Consider the following 13,408-nt stretch of genomic DNA (forward strand, 5'->3'; position numbering starts at 1 on the left):
TTTTTTATCCACATTGTCTGTCTGTGTCTTTTTATGTGGAGTTTATTCCATTAACATTCAATGTTATTACTGTAAAGGCAGTTCTTACTTCACTCATTTTGACCTTTGGATTTTATCTGTCATTTTTTAATCAATATTTTTACACTTTTAGTTAGTTAATTTTACTGAAATAAAATTATTTCTAGACACTTTTCTAATCCTCTCCTGTCTTTTCTATTCAGACTGTAGCACTCCCTTTAGTATTTTTTGCAAAGCTATTCTCTTCATTATAAACTGTCTCAATTTCTGCTTATATGTGAGCATTCTAAACTCACATTCGTTTTTGAAAGATAGCCTTGCCAAATTTAAGATTCTTGACTGAAAGTTTTCCTCTTGCAGTATTTTAATATATCAAACCACTGTCTTCTTGCCTCCATGGTTTTTGATGAGAAATTGGCACTAAATCTTATTGGGTATCACCTGTATGTTATACATTTCTTTTCTCTTGCTGCTCTCAAAATTTTCTCTTTGTCTTTGGCAATTGACATTCTGATTAGTATGTGTCTTGAAGTTGGCCTATTGGGATTTATTCAGATGGGAATATATTGTGCTTCCTGGACACAGATATCTATGTCCTTCAAAATGGTTGGGAATTTTTCAATCAGTATATCTTCAAATATTCCTTCTTCCCCTTTTCCCTTCTCTTCTCCTTCTGGGACACCCATCAACAAATATGTTTCCACATCTCTTGCTGTTGTGTAATTGCCTGAGAACTCAATTAATATTTTCCAATATTTTCTTCATCCTTTCTTTTATATGTTCACTTTCAGAGGCCATCTTCAAACTCACCAATCCTTTCTTCTGCCTCCTCAAATCTGCTATCATATGATTTCAGTGTTTTTAATTTTCTTTATTTCACCTTTCATTCCTGTAGAATTTGTTATTTTTATGTATGCTTTCAAATTCTTCTTTATGCTCATCCAATGTCTTCTTAATATCCTTAATCTCTTTACCATCTCACTGAATTTATTAAGAAGATTTGTTTGAACAGCTATGATTAGTTTTCTCAACTTCTTTATGTCATCTAGAGACTTATCTTGTTCCCTTAGCAGTGCCAGGTCTTCCTGATTGTTGGTATGGATTGTAATTTTTTGTTGGTGTCTTGACATCTGGTTTACAAGATATAATTATTCTGAGAACAGTTTCTCTCTTTAATTTAGTGGTTTCTTGCCCTTTTATCTCCTGCTGGTTGTGTAATAGGTGCCAAGTATGTAGTTGGTGCTTCAAGCTGTGGAGCTTAGGCTGTCCTCATTGCCCCAGAGACTGATGAAGCTTCTCCCAACTTTCTCCTTTGCCAGGAATAGGGACAAAGTCAGAGCCATGTGTAATAAACCAAGTTGTGCAGGTCTAGACTGTAGTTGCCCAGAGAGACTGATGAAGCCTCATGCCTCTTTCTCCCTTCCCTGGAGTTAGGATGTAGCTATAGGTATGGGCAGCAATCTATGCTGTATGGGTCCACAATGGCTGCCATTACCTCAGGTAACTTCCAACTATCAGTCTGTGCCAACTGAATGTACCTGCAGTTACCCAGAGAAGCTGGTGCTGGGCTCATCATCTTCCTCCCTGCTAAAGGTGGGGCTGAAACCTAAGCTAGAGCTGCAGGTCAATCTGTGTGAAAAAAAATTGGCCCCTACCATCACTATGATTATCAGTCATCTGGGCTTCCCTCATGCCAGGGAGAGATTCAAAATGGAAGCTACAGTACTCTTTCCTCTTGGACAGTTTCAAACTTTAGCTCTTCTTAGGGTCATACTTTAGCCAGGTGAACTGACTAATCAGTAACTGAAGTTGGGGACCAACCATCTCTTACTTCCCTATTTTGGGGAAGTGGAGCTTCTAATTCAAGCCACAGAATAGGTCCTGAGGTGGTTTGTGCCACTAGTGGAGGATGGGCACCAGTCTCTTTGGTGTAGAATCCTCTACTTTGAATCTTCTCTACAGATGAGCAGTCTCCTTCTATTCTTTCAAGAATATTGCAGGATGTTCTTCCGGTGTCTTGGAGTCCCTAAAAATGTGCTTTAGATAATCCTGGGTGATTGCTAACTGCCCTGCAGCATAAGCTGACTCTATGAGCTCCTTACTCTGCCACCACCTTGCTGGTTGTTTAAGCACTATGTTTTTATAACATCTTTTTTTTTAGTTTTATATATTTTATTTTGATAACTATATAATATATACATATATAGAGAGAGCACAATATTTCCCATTTTAACGACTTTTAATTTTACACTTCCCTGATATTAATTATACTCTTAGCACCACCTTCCATTACCAAGACATTTTTCATGACTTCAAGCAGAACATCTCTACCAATTAAATAAAAGTTCTTCATTCCTATTTCCCCCTGACCAATGATACTTGCTAATCTACTTCATGTGTCTATGAATTTGCTTACTCTAGATATTTCTTATAACTGGAATCATACAATATTTGTCTTTTTATGTCTGGCCTATTTCATTGGATAAAATGATTTTAAGGCTATATCCATATTGGAGCATGTATCAGAACTTCATTCCTTTATGTTGATGAATAATATTCCATTGCATGTATTTACCATGATTTGTTTATCTCTTACCTGTCTTAGTGCACATTGGTTCTTTCCACCAACTGGCTATTATGCATAATGCTCTTATGAACATTTGTGTGCAAATATTTGTTTAAGTACCTGTTTTCAATTCTTTGGAGTGTGTACTTAGAAATGGATTGCTGGATCACATGGTAGTTCTATGTTTAATTTTTGGGAACTAGAGTACATCATGATCTCTATATGGATAAATACTTTTTAAGAATGTCTAATATGTTTTAAGCCCTTTCATCTTTTAGGCAATTTTAAAAGAGACTTCTTAAATTTCACAAAATAATCTATCAGAATTGTATTTGTAATTGCATTGAAATTTTATCAACTTGTGGAAAACATACATTTTCTGATACTGATTCATCATGTTTCTGAGTATGGAATAACTTACAGTTCAAATGTTTAATGGATGATACAGTCATTTGCAAAATCTAAAGACATAGATTTTTGTGTGATTGCCTTATTAAAGAAACATCCCTAGGAGAAACTGGAAGGAAGAGAATGCTAAACAAAGATAAAAACTCATGTCAAGTCCTGTAGAGGGCAGCTTCAGCCTGATATTGCATGGCAACTCTAGAGTGAAAGTCTAGCCTGAAGTTGTGATTTGAAGCATGGGAGGAGAGTTTTCATACTCGCATACTTTTTTATGTTAGTTAATGACTCCTCTGGGATTGGAGTGGGATTATAAATCCCAGGCACTTTATTCTGTCAATTAATATTGTCAAAATGGACTTTAAAAACCTAAGGACTGCAGGTGCTAACTTCTGGAAGTGAAAGCACATAAAAGTCATGGGAAAAAATAAAACATGTTAAAAAGGGAAACATGGATGATGGGTGAAATTTTCCTGCTTGCAGTTGTAGGCACCCTTGGTTCCCTGGTGTGGTGGTTGACCTACTTCACCTCCCTATTAGCTGACCAGGGTAATTCTAATAAACCAAAGGGTAGGAATTGCAAGTCTGCTGAGGATCAGGGCCTGGCTGTCACATGGGCAGTCCAGAGATTCAGGTCTCCTGAGTATACACTAACCCCAGTGCCAACCACAGGTCCAGTAAAAGTGACAGAAGAGGCATGTGTAGAAAGATCACATGTGAGTCCAACTCCATCACACTCAGGAACACAAACTCCAAAGTAGGGCCAACTGACATGGCACTGAACTCCAGAGCCATCTGCCATGACCATAATACTTGTGTGTCTCCATAGCCCTCAGGAGCACTAGTACCTAGAGTTGTATCTACTTTGGCTGTCTTTGGGATCCTGCTGGGGCATGCATAAGCATGATCCCTCTGATGACCTCCTGACTCTTTTTTGGAGACTCATAGCCATATAAACTCATTTGTCCTACCCATTTCCCCCTTTTATTCAAGGTCAAAAAGCAGTTTTTAACACCTGATATTACATGTAGGCTGAGATATTCGGCTGGTCTGAGTTGACCTATTTATTCAAAGTCTTTTTCCAGTTACATCATCGCCAGTGCTTGGTAGTAATCCCTTGGTGCCAGGGAGGCTATCCCCAGGAGTCATGTTCCATGCTGGGGCGAAAGTAATGCATTTCCATTCTGAGTTTGGCTTAGAGAGTGGACATAACCATCCAAAGGTCCACAGGGTGGAGGAATAGAGTATGGATTAGAGTGGATTTACTGATATTCTTCTATGGAACTATTGTGACTAGTATTGGAAGAAACTGTAGCATTGATATGGGGAGAAAGTGGCCACAGTAGCTGCTGAGGGTAGGGAGAAAAGAAACATGATGTGGGGGCATTTTCAGGACTTGGAGTTGTCCTGGGTGGTACTGCAGGGACAGATGCTGGACATTGTATGTCCCACCATGGCCCACTGGGTGGACTGGGGGAGAGTGTAAAGTACAATGTAAACCAATATCCATGTGGTACAGCAGTGCTCCAAAATGTATTCACCAAATGCAATACCAGGGGACCTGAATCTCTGGACTGACCATGTGATAGCCAGGCCCTGAGCCTCAGCAGACTTCAGCTCCTACACTCTGGTTTATTGGACTTGCCCCACTCAGCTAACATGGAGTTGAAGAGAGTCAACCACCACACCAGGGAACCAAGGGTCCCTACAGCTGAGAGCAGGATTGCATCCAGCATCCATGTGGAATCTGAGGTCCCTCTTGATATAGAAGTGGAGTGGACACAACCATTCCAGGGTCCACAGGATGGAGGAATAGTGTGTGGATTAGAGTGGACTTGCTGATACTCTATTCATGAACTATTGTGATTAGTAATTGAAGAAAATGTGACATTGGTGTGGAGAGAGTAGCCATGATGGCTGTTGGGGGTAGGGAATGGGAGGAAGAGATGAGATGTGGGGGCATTTTCAGGACTTGGAGTTGTCCTGGGTGGTGATGCAGGGACAGTTACCAGACATTTTATGTCCTCCCATGGCCCACTGGGTGGACTGTGGGAGAGTGTGGGCTTTGATGTGGACCATTGACCATGAGGTGCAGCGGTGCTCAGAGATGCATTCACCAAATGCAATGAATGTCTCATGATAATGGAGGAGATTGTTGTTATGGGAGGAGGAGTGCAGTGAGGGGGATGGGGGGTATATGGGGACCTATTAAAAAAAAGGGAACAAAGAGATATGGCCAGACTTTGACATTCTGCTGTACTCTCCATTTATTTTTATGTTCTTTAAGGTTATTAAATCAAATTGATAAATTTTTGGATCCAGATACTTTGATTAAATTTACACTTAGAATCTTTATGGTTTTGCTGCTATTGTGAATAGTGTCTTTAAAAATGACATTTTCTAAATGGTGAAATATAGAATTCAATAATTTTTACTATTAAACTCAAAGCCAGACATATTATTAAGATTTTATTATTGATAATAATTTAGGGTTTTCTAGCAAAGAATACGTATGTAGTGTGTGAATATTGTTGGTTTTGTGTATTCTTTTTCTTTTTCTTTTTGACAGCTCTGGGTAGGACTTTTAGCACAGTGTTATATATGAAAAGTAAGAATGAGATTCCTGTCTTCTTCCTGATTTTAAAGGGAGTTTTTCTAAAGTTGCCAATTAATAATGATGTTCCCTGTAGGTTTTCTGAATATATATTTCACTAGGTTAAAGAAACTTCCTCTATTCTTAATTATCTAATAGGTCTTATGGAGATTGAATGTTAATATTATTTTCCTTCAGAAAAAAAAAGTGCCAAAAATAGCTTTATGAAGGAGTTTTTAAACTCATAAGTAATAAAAAGTAAATATAAAACAACAGTATTATGTCACTTAGCACACTAAAGAAATTCCTTTCTGGGAATATTTAAACTACTGATGCAATTTTTTAGTAGTTAATAGAAATACTAAGGCTTTCTATTTCTCTTTCATAATGCTTTCTATTTAGTTTTTGGTAAAAAAAGATATAAATGTATATAGTTCATTTCATTAAATATATTCATGAAATACATTCATATTTTTATTAAGGTGGTGATGGAGGGGCATCCTTGGAGACATTTCCTTTTTCTTGAGAGACCAGCAAAGTCAAAGAACTTAGTATAATGCTTCTATAATGCCATATTTAGTTTCTATATTGACACTAAGTATTTAGTTGATCTATATGCCAGAAATTTCATTTATAGTATTTGAAATATCCTGAAAAAAGAGTGCGATTTCTACATTTGGAAATATTTAATAATGGTATTTTATTTATTTGATATAACTTTGGCATATTTTGATGAATTGCAGTTTATGTGAATCTCGTTTAAAGATTATTTTATATTATTGAGTTTAAACTAACCTTCATGGAATCAGCATATGCTTAAAATGTTTCCTGCAAATAACCCCTGGATTGAAAATACTATAATAAGGCAAATAAAAGAAAATGACATTCCCCATAGATAATTATAAATCTCATAATAAAGTAATTCTGCCTTATTGTATAAAGAATAATACCATTAAATTTAGAAACATTTAAATATATTTTATTTCATATTTTCCCATTCTTATTTTTGATATGTTTAAAATATAGCAAATACCTGTTAATTTAAATGGAACTTGTTGATTATTTATAGGTATATTTATATTTATTTTTAATAATAGAGGTAGATTAAGGGCAGAACTTATTCCTATATCATTCTATGTTTGTTTACTTCCTCACATTAATTACAGTGTGTAATTATTTGTTTCTTTTCTTATTTATTATGTTTCTCTCCCAATAGACTTTAAGCTCCTTGAGGGCACAAACCCTCTGTCTTGTCTGCTATTGCATTCTCAGCATCTATCTTTCATGTAGGAACAATTGCTAACATTTGTTTAGAACATGTTATTTGTAAGTTAGTGTTCTAAGTTCTTTTTATAAATTGTTTCATTTAATCACCACAATACCTCTCTGAGTCAGATATATATATTATCTCAGTTTTGTAGATGAGCAAATTGGGGCATAGAGAGTTTAAATAACAGGTCCAAGAATACAGAGCCATAAATACTGGAGTCTATGATTAGACCCAAATGCTCTAACTCCAGAGCATGCACCCTTCACTGCTGCTGGTAGGTGCTAGGTAAATATTTGATGCACAGAATATAGTAATATATAAAAATTCAGCTTTCATTTTACATACTAGTGATTGGAGTTCTGGTTTTGATGAAGTCATGGAGGTCAATTAAGAGTCAGAGGTTTTTTGAGTAGACTAATACATAATCTCTGAAGGGAAGGAGGAAAGGTAAGATGTCAGCACATGTTCAGACAATGCAATGTGTTCAGCAAATAATTGTATCATTTCCGCCCAAGTACTCCAAAGATTATACTGGCTAACCCCATTTCATCCAGGTGGGACATTGTTTTTTAAGGGTGAAATTGATGAACCCTGGTTCTGGCTTGTTACACAGAATGTTCTCAGTGATCCTTTACCTTGCTTTGCTCATTGTCTAGCCAGGTGCAGATGACCAGCAGAGGGTGCTGAAACCCTGGGTGACAGGAGTCATCATAGGATGGAATGGGCCTGTGTTCTGCTAGATTAAAGATTTGCTATATAGGTAGACAGAGAGATTGATATAATACCTAAATTAACTCAAGCATAAGAAACAGTACAGACATATTTATTTTATTAAATTTCTGTTAATAGTTGGGAGAATATAAAATAAGCAAAAGATTGTCTATAAATGGGGGTCCAACTGCTGCATCATAATCCTTTATGGTATTTATACTATAGATATAGGCTCACCAAACCAGGGGACACACCAGCATACCTGACCCACCTTTGGCCAGAATCCTGATTGGATGCAATATATATATATAGACAGTAAACCTGTGTTAATTGAAAGAACACAAAATAAGTGAATGATTGTCTATAAACAGGGGGTTCAACTGCTGTATCCCAATCCCTCACAATACGCATACATACATTAACAAGCTCACCAAACCGGGGGACATACCAACATACCCGGCTCACCTCCAGCCAGAGTCCTGATTAGATGCAATATAAATATATATATATGCATATCTAGTTCAGTAAGTCTATACTGACAATTAGAGTGAGAAACAAGAATAACAGTCAAAAGATTACATCAATATTGATCAGAGTCACAAAATGACAGAAAAATAGAACAGGTTTACATACAAACTCACCAACATCTAGCTCGTGGCTGGGAAGTCCTGAATCGGCAGCCAATACCAGAGTCTTGATTGAAAACAACACCTGTGCAGAGCACCCTCTCCTAGGGTGAAATTTCAACTGGCCAGACCAGGGACTGTCCCTTTTATTGAGCTCATAATCAATGAACTTGATACTATTGATGCCAACTTGCAAGTACTGCATCAATTCCTGAGGAAGTGGCCAACTTCATCAGGAAAGAACACAACACTTCCTGGACAGTACATTCCAAGTCCCCAAGAAAGTGGCCAGCCCTCCCAGGATGGAATACAGCACTTCCCAGAATGTGCTGTCTGTTCTTATTTGTTAAAAAGCTTCCCTATGTGCCCACTGTTCTAGTTCTCATCCCTCCTTCTGAAATATGAAAAGCTCTGATGGGCAAGATATTGGTTCCCTGATTAACAAAGTTCCCTGAATGATTTTTTCAATTTTAGATTTGAACAAAATTCACTATATTTTTCCCCACACAGCCTGTACTTGCAAGTCACTGTGTGATAGAGAGCTGCCCAGGAGATGAGCCCAATTGGGCATATCTCCATCAGTCTTAGTTTATATGTGAAATAAAATTTTATGGGGTTTAAGTCACTAATATTTAGGGTATATTGTTTCATTATGGCATTTCCAAACTATTCCAATTAATCCCAAGGGTAAATAGGTGGGGGTGACTAGTGAATTTAACCAAGAAAGTGAGGAAAGGAAGAGGTGGGGTGGGGCCTCTTAGGGGGGCCTGTGTGAGAGGCCCACCCTGAGGAGTATTACTCATGGCACCTGGAGCTTGCCTAGGCAGAGTCTGTGCACAGGGCTGCACAGTCACCATCCTTTTCCATAATGCCCCCAGTCACTGGAAGCCCTAAGGGTGAGCTCTTCACAACCTCATGATGAACAAAATTGTTAATGGATGAAAATCTTTTGCAAAATCAAATGCATGAAAGAGAAAAGCTTCTTGCTATTAATAGTCTTAGCTGTAGGTTGTCTCTGGCTTATGGTGTTGGGAGCTCTGAGAAAGCTTCCTGACCCCAAACTACCTATCGAGGATGCATCATTATTTCTTCTAGATTGCAGCACCACAAAGGAGGGAGCCATGCAATGTTTTTTTTCTATTTGATACTCCCCATCCCCAAACCCCACTGTGCACAGCATATGGCTCAAAGGTGCTCTGTTCCTCTTTGATGGAAAGACTTACAGGTGAACTAAAGCCCACAGAGATGAAGTGACTTTGATGAAGCTGTGGGTTATCCAAATTGGGTCCTAGCTCTTAATTTGAACCTTTTCCCCATCTTTTGTTTACCTTCCCTGAGATGTTTCTATCTATAAAATAAGATGTTTGACCAATATAAACACTAAAATGTCTCTTCCAGATTTTATATTCCAAAATTGCAGGAAAAACATAGAATGTTGTCTAGAGTTTCATTTTTAGAGTTCCCTTATGCATCCTTTAAGAAATGAATAGCTAAAGGAGGGGGAAATAGAGAAATTCATAGACCATCCTGTAAGAGAAGGGACCAATTTAGTTTTCACATAAAGGAAAAAAAATAGTACTTAATGTAACCTGGCAGCCTTCTGCCCCAGTCTCCCACTCCCAGGTTAAGCAGGAACAAAGGAAACCAGCTTAAGCCAGTCCTATAACCAGTAAAAAGGATGCACAAGAAGGGGCTAAATCAATACCAATTCAGCACTAAATTCCATACCTTATTTAGCAAAAGGAGCAGGTAAAAGCCCAAACAGTTGGAATGTGATGGGGGAAGCTGTTAATCAAAAACTGGGAAACTTGCATGGGAAAGTTAGACTTCTCAGTTAGGCTGTAACCTCTGAAGCATCCAATCTAGGGAGAAACAGAGGAAGGGCTTGTGTGCCAGGCTTAGGGGTATAAATTGTTTCACTTTTCTTTGTTTGGCACACCAGCCACATTTTCTAGTTGTGCACCCCTTCTTGCAAGATTAAGAATAAATTATTTTCTTCTCCACAATTGGTTGAGCCTTATTTTATTCCAGAAGGAGATTTCTTTCTTACAATTTCGAGGACTCATCTGGGATTCTGAACCTTCAGAGAGTGGAACCTTCAGTGAGGAGGCATGCCCTGCTGTTTAAGCAGTCTTGGACTCCACCAAAGGGGGGTCTCAACTCTGGCAGTCAAGACACCCAAGAAAAGATGCTTGGGTCTCTTGACTGTGGATGAGAAAAAGGGAAGGGAATATCTGTCTCTCATTTTCCACATGACTCCATGCATGGACCAAGGTAAAAACAAGGGCTATTAAGTTAATTGATGGTCAGAAATTCTGATTAGTCTGAGTTTGATTGTGCAAGCATTTGACATGTGACATATTGCACGAAGTGAGTGCAGAGTCTCAACTTGCATTTCCCTTTTCCCACAAGGGAAAGGGCCAGAGACAGATGAAGCAAAAGATTTGAGAGAAAGAGACCCAGACAAGATTCAGAGAGAAATAGAGGCAGTCAGTTAACTAGGAAAATGGGGAAGGGGGTACCTGTAGGATCCCCTGGAAATATTCTTCTGAATAGCCCACTGGGGAGGATGTTAAGGCATTGGATCAGTAGTGATTGGATGAGGGGAAAAGACAAGAAGAAAATGATTAAATACTGCTGTTGTATCTGGACCAAGGAAAGTATTTTTACCACCCGACATATTCTGGCCAAAACGCGGGGCAGATGAGGACTGACTTTGTCCTGACTTTATACTGTATGATAGTGAGAAGACACCCTACTTCAAAGAAGAGTCTGACTATGCTGTGTGCTAGTTAAAGGGAAAGGGGGCCACTCTACCCTATGAAAGCTGAAAACCTAAACCCCAAAACTAAGCTTACAGAATCTAAGGCAACAGAAGCAAAAGCTGCAGAAACTAAAGCCTTACCGAATCTCCCCCTTCCTTACATTCCCCCTCCCCTCCTGGGAGAAGGACTATTAGACTTGGAGGACCCAATAGAATCCATTCTAAACCCTGAGGAATCAGAGAATCAAGCAGGGCCAACAGCTCCACTGGTTAAAACCCATCAACAGCTGAAGAAAGCATTGGAACAGTGTAAGAAAAGTATACAAAATTTTCCATTTCCCAGAGCACCTGAGGAGAAGAGGGTAAAGGGAGGAAGAGATGAGATGTGGAGGTGTTTTCGGGACGTGGAGTTGTCCTGGGTGATGCTTCACGGACAATTACAGGACATTGTAGATCCCCCCAGGACCCACTGGATGGAACGTGGGAGAGTGTGGGCTATGATGCGGACCATTGACTATGGGGTGCAGCGATGCTCAGAGATGTACTTACCAGGTGCAATGGATGTGTCACGATGATGGGAGAGAGTGTTGCTGTGGGGGGAGTGGGGGGTGGGAGCGGTGGGGTTGAATGGGACCTCATATTTTTTTAATGTAATTTTTAAAAATAAATAATTAAAAAAAAGATGATACACACACACACACACACAAAAGAGCAAATTCCACTGAAACTTTGTATCCACTGACAGAAGTACCAATGGGGCCTAGGGATTGGCTGAGTAAATTGCCCACTGACGAGGACAGAAGTAAGGAACTTCAAAAATGAGATGAAATCACTAATGGATGATCAAGCAGGGCTGGCTGAATAAGTAGATCAATTCCTAGACCTAGTTTATATACCTAGTCTGAATGTCTGTCCATACTGAATATTTTCTTTATGGGAGAAAAAAAAAAGGAATGTTGCAGAAGGCAACTATGAAGGGGTGGGAAAGGCAGCATCTGCCCAGACAGGGGATAATGGCATCAGAACTGATAGTTCCCAAACCCAGACCCTAATTAGGATAATAACAACCTGGGGGATAGAGCACGGATGAAAGATCTTAGGGACCTCATTACACAGGGGATCAAATTGGCCATATCCAAATCTCAAAACTTGAATAAGGCTTTTGAAGTAGCCCAAGAGAAGGATGAGACTCCCTCTGCTTACCTGCAATGATTGAAGGACTGAGTGAGGAAATATTCAGGGATGGACCCTGATGATCTTGTGGCTCAGGGAATGTTAAATGTCAGCTATGTGAATGGGTCATGGCCTGATATTCAGAAGAAGATTCAGAAAAGAAAAAGATGGATGGATATGCCATTAGAAGAGTTATTGAGGGAGTCCCAGAAAGTGTTTGAAAGGAGAGAGGAGGAAAAGCAGAAGCAGAAAGCAAAGGTTATGATTAGCACCATCTACCAAATGGTTAAGAAAAGATTGGAGACTAGTCATGGAGGGAACAAGCAGAGGTGAGTTAAAGATGCAAAATGGGCTTATTTAGATAAAGGGGCAAGGAGAATGCAAAGCTCTTCAGGGTGCTACCGATGGGAGCAACTTGTCATTTTGAAAGGGAATACCCAAGTTTAAAGAAAGAGAGTTGGGTAATCCCCCTCATGAATTTTGAGGATAAGGGGTGTCTGAGACTCCTCACTTCAAAAGCCTACCAGAAGCCTTTAGTAAATCTAAAGGTGGGCCCAAATTAAGAAGAAATTACATTTTTAGTGAACACCAGAATGGCCTGCTCCTCTGTACCTTATCTCCCCAAAAGGACAAAACTCTGGCACTTCCCTTAGAGTCTCAGGAGTACAAGAAGAAGGATTTGAGGTCCCCATTCTTTCTCAGACTAATATGTGTTTGGAGGACAGTCAAATTGTAGGCCTTTTGTTGGACATCCCAAAAGCTGGGAGTAATTTGTTGGGAAGGGACTTAATAGTATTCATGGGTCTGGACTTGGAAGTAAGGGATGGAAGATAAAAATAATCTTAGCCATGCTCAATGAAGAAGATGAAAAAGATATCAGAGAAGAAATGTGGGTGAGAGAAGGGAATAGAGGGGGTTTGCAGGCCCCTATTAAAATCAAAATGTAAAAGGAAGGGGAAGTAATTTGTTGAAGACAATATCCCATTCCCCTTAAGGGGAGGCAGGGACTTCAACCATTATTGAAGGCCTCCTTTGGGATGGACTCTTGGAGCCCTGTATGTCTCCCTTTGATTCTCCTATCTTGCCCATTCAGAAATTGGATGGTAGTTGGAGGATGGTACAAGTTCTAAGGGTCATTAATCAAATTGCTCAGGTTAAACACCCAATAGTCCCAAACCAATACACTCTCCTTAGTAAGATCCCCTATCTTCATAAATGTTTTAGTGTAATAAATCTAAAGGATGTGTTTTGGGCCTGTCCCCTTGATACAAAGTGCAGGGACTTG

This window comes from Dasypus novemcinctus, chromosome 10 (genome assembly GCF_030445035.2).
Source record: "Dasypus novemcinctus isolate mDasNov1 chromosome 10, mDasNov1.1.hap2, whole genome shotgun sequence".
In the NCBI taxonomy this organism is placed as follows: domain Eukaryota; kingdom Metazoa; phylum Chordata; class Mammalia; order Cingulata; family Dasypodidae; genus Dasypus; species Dasypus novemcinctus.